The sequence below is a fragment of the Triticum urartu genome, chromosome 3A, assembly GCF_056163025.1.
Source record: "Triticum urartu cultivar PI428250 chromosome 3A, HENAU_Tu73, whole genome shotgun sequence".
Classification (NCBI taxonomy): Eukaryota; Viridiplantae; Streptophyta; class Magnoliopsida; order Poales; family Poaceae; genus Triticum; species Triticum urartu.
The window spans coordinates 725,164,874-725,169,134 of NC_141875.1; the positions used below are offsets into that span (position 1 = coordinate 725,164,874).

At 49.0% G+C, this 4,261-nt stretch overlaps 1 pseudogene; it reads left to right on the top strand.

Moving 5' to 3' along the window:
• The first annotated feature begins 2,152 nt into the window (after positions 1-2,152).
• On the top strand, positions 2,153-3,515 carry LOC147982235 (uncharacterized; annotated as a pseudogene).
• Positions 3,516-4,261: the final 746 nt, after the last annotated feature.

The window sequence follows — 4,261 nt, forward strand, 5'->3', positions numbered from 1 at the left end:
TCTGATTGATTTTCAAGTGCTTATTAGCAAGGATAGATCGACAGGGAATAGCACTCTAGAGCGCGCGCCACATAAATATTTTTATCTTTACTGGGCAGACTAAGTTCCATACCGAGTCCCATGTATAAGATTTGTCTGAAGCTCCAGTTGTTGATTCCAACTTGTGCCCAAGTTGAAATTCCCATTCTGTATGGTATGCTGCTGGGAGGACGATCGCGTAGTGGCTGCTGCTTATGCGGAGCCCTTGGCATCAGACGAGTGTTTTTCTCATTATATGCCGAGATTTGTGTAGAAACCAGTTGTTTTTGGATGGTATTTACTTGTATGAAGGTAAGCCGGGCCACAACCGGTTGTCGTTTGGTATCTCCAGAGCACTCGGCTCACGATGTACTACGCTGAGTGAACAAGAATTTACACTCGACTTGCATCCAAACACTAGGCAACATGTATTTCTCCCATAGTAGCTACCACCAGTATCACACTAAGTGCCTAGCCCAGCCTCTCTCGAAACAAAAAGGCAAGGCCAAGGCCCATGTGCTGAGTGAACGATACTCTTGCGCATGTGATGACCACTTCTCCGCCAGATATATCATTTCGGAGGGATTTGGTTGGACCCCGTCTTGTGTCATGACAACATTTTCTATCCCGTTTGGATTTGATTAACTTAACACATGGGCGGGATGTCTTTCGCTAGAAACTTACTACATCTAGGTCCTTCACTGTTGACTCCATGTATCATGCACTATCGCAAACATAGATTCCAGTGGCCAATAATAAACAAATCTGGAAATCGAAGATGCCACTAAAAGTTAAGATTTCCATGTGGTATCTTCGGAGAAGAGTTGTGCTAACTAAAGACAACCTCGCTCGACGCAACTGGAAAGGAAGCAAGAAATGTAGTTTTTGTACTCATGACGAGACAATCAAACATCTCTTATTTCAATGCAAGTTTGCGCGTTCTACATGGTCCGTTATCCAAATAGCGTCAAATTTGTATCCACCAACAAGTGTCACCAATATATATGGTCACTGCCTTGATGGAATACGAAATACTTTTAGTACGCTAATACGGGTGGGAGCGTCTGCTTTACTATGGTCGCTTTGGCTATGTAGAAATGACTGTGTTTTTAATGGCAAAACTTCTTCTCCTATGCAGGTTATTTACCGTTGTACGCACTGGCTTCGTATGTGGTCTACTCTGCACCGAACGGAGTATCAATCGCTGTTCAAAACGGTGTGTATGCGGTTGGAGCGGGTGGCCAGGGAGGTTTTTACCCAACATGGGTGGCAGCATAATCTTCGAATCGGTCCACCTTCTCCGTCGACATAGGCATAGTTTCGGCCCCATATGGCTTTACTGTTGCCACATTGTCGTTTTTATATTTTTTTTGTCAGACTGTTTGTTTGATGGTTGTGTGCATCTTTGCTATGCAGAGGCCGGGTGTCGCTCTTTATGTTTTGGGCGGAGGGATGCTTGAAACGTATTGCTGTGTTTTGTTGCTCCAAACGGTGCACTGGCCGGGGCCCGCCCAGGGGGAGAAGTTGGTCTCATTTGTTCCGAAAGGATCCGGTTGTATCCCGGCCTCATCCCTGGGTGGAAAGTCTGACCCGGGCCAAGTGCCTTGGGCATTTGGGCGCTCGAAGCCATGCACTTTCCTCGGCGCGATCTCCATGAGTTCCCCGGGAGAGCATATACGCCTAGCGACATGGGGAGAGAATCCCCTGTCTCATTCGCTCATGGCTGTCTATGACCCTCCACCCACGAGGTCGCTGCCGGCTGCCGCCTGTCTCACCCATCGCCTCATGCATATATATGTTGCTTGCCTTCCTATCCTATCCTCCTCGATCTCTGGTTGCGTCTCGTACTCACGTCCCCCCATCCGCCTTTGTACTAACCGGTGTATTCCACTAGTTATATACTACTCCCTCCATTGTCAAATATAAGTCTTTTTAAAGATTCCAACAAGTGACTACATACGGAGCAAAATGAGTGAATATAAACTCTAAGATATGTCTACATACATCCATATGTTGTAGTTCATTTGAAATGTCTAAAAATAATTATATTTAGGAACGGAGGGAGTACTAGTTATACTTGGTTAGACATGCGGCCATAGCTGAAGTTCGGCTCCTCTCCACTCCAACAAGAACAATGGCTGATGATCGCGCCTCAAGGGATGTGAATTCCCACCCTGTCTCTGTTTTCCCTGGAAATACTCAACCTCGCATCCAAACAAGGCCGCCCCGCTCCCACCCCTCTCACAAACTCACAAGGACGAGGAGAAGAAAATCGTAGTACACCTAAAATTTTACATCTTTCCAATTCACCATTGCTTTTACTTCTTTCCAGTTTTGGTCGGATCCAATCCAAATCCATTCCCGCGCTCGCACTCACCGCGCTGGCAATGGATGGGAGCCCTAGGCGCCGCCGAGGGTCCTCCTCCCACCAACCCCAGGCCGCCCCTCCACCCTAGAATCAGCGCTATATATTGCCGATGCTTTCAGCCCTAGAATCACATCCATCCACCACTCCCCCCGCGCCGTCATTCTCAAAGGAGAAAAACATAAGCCATGGCGGAGGAGAGCGAGCTCTTGCGGTGGTAGCCACTGCCACGGAGACGGAATCGCAGCAGGTCCTCAGCTTTAGCATGTCCACGGCGCTGCTGAGCTGCCATACCTGCCGCCTCCCCCTCAAATCCCCCATCTTCAAGGTATGAATCGCCATGGATCGAAAGTTTCTTTCATCAATTAATCGTCTTTGCATATCATATCTGGATCCTGCTATCTCAACTGAATCTTGACGCCAGTGTGATGCCGACCATCTGCTGTGCTTGTCCTGCCGCGAACTCCATGGAGAACCCTGCGGCCTCACAGTTGTCCACTTAGCCTTTCTTGACGCCTTCGTGTCCTCCGTCATGGTGCGGTGTGATTTCGAGAAGTACGGCTGCGACGCCGGCGGCATCGTGTACCACGAGTCAGCCGAACACAGGCGCGCGTCCCGCACGGGCCTTGCGGATGCCCAGCCAGGGCTTCGGACGGCGGGGGTTGCGGCTTAATCGGCTCCAAGCATCCCCTACCATCACTGGTTCCGATGGCCACTCGCGCCCCACCATCTGCATCCCCTACGGCCAGCCTCGGATGCTTTCTGTAGAGCGTTAGAGAGGATGGTGGCGACCCGGCGCCGCAGTTCGTGTGTGAGCTCTCTGTAGAGCGTTTTCTGCCCGCGGCACCATTCATATCGTCAAGATGAAGTCGCCCCTAATGAGCAGCAGCTCCCTATCTGGCGGCACCCCTGCGCCCGGCGACGGCAAGTACGAGTGGTTGCGGGTGCTCAAAAAGAGTATTTGTCGGGTGATACTCTTCCCCTCTGCATCTACATCGAGGCCGCCTCCACCCCTCCACCTCTTCTGGCCATGGCTGCGGCTCCTCCTTGTCCGGCCGCGGACACGAGCAAGCCAGCAACAACATATCAGAGCAATGGCAGGAAACGGAAAGCTTCAAGCAACCTGCAGTGAGGAGGAATAAACTAGCTCGTATGCAATGGCAATTCCAATTACTATACCTACTAGTATTTTGCTATTTCATAAAGAATTAAATCTTCCGTTATTTACAATTGATGATTTTATATATTGTAATTTCTCTACAGTGTTGTTGCCATGTTGAATCAAGCATACTCCTGCCTTTATTTTTTCTTTTTTTGCGAGAACTCCTGCCTTTATTTTGTGGTCAACGATCTTGCATATATAACAGTGCTAGCTAGTTGATCTCGCCTTGTTGCCGAAGAATAAATCTGCCGTGAGGCAGACTGGGGTCTGGTGAGGCAGATTTTCTCCTCCGTGTGGATGGCAAGGAGATTTTGGCAATCCCCTTAAAGGATGACTTTGATGACATCTCGGCCTGGCACACAGATCCCAACAAGACTCCCTTTACAGCCAAATCAGCATAAAATGTGTATAGTACACTCCATGGATGAACCTAGGGGAGTTTCGTCTAATATGTACTGTATGAAAGATCATTGTGCCACACAGCAGGGCAGACAAATAGCAGCACCTACTCCACGCTGCAATGTGCTAGGGGATGATGAAGGGAAAGTAATTAGGGGATAATGCTGGATGGATAGGGCTTTGTATTAGGGGATAACACAAGTGAGTCACTAGTGTCTTGGTGAGCCAGCAGGACAAATCACCTAACGCACGGGAGAAACTCCAAACTGAACCTATACTGCAGGCATTAATAATGCTCAAGAAGCAGCACAGGATTG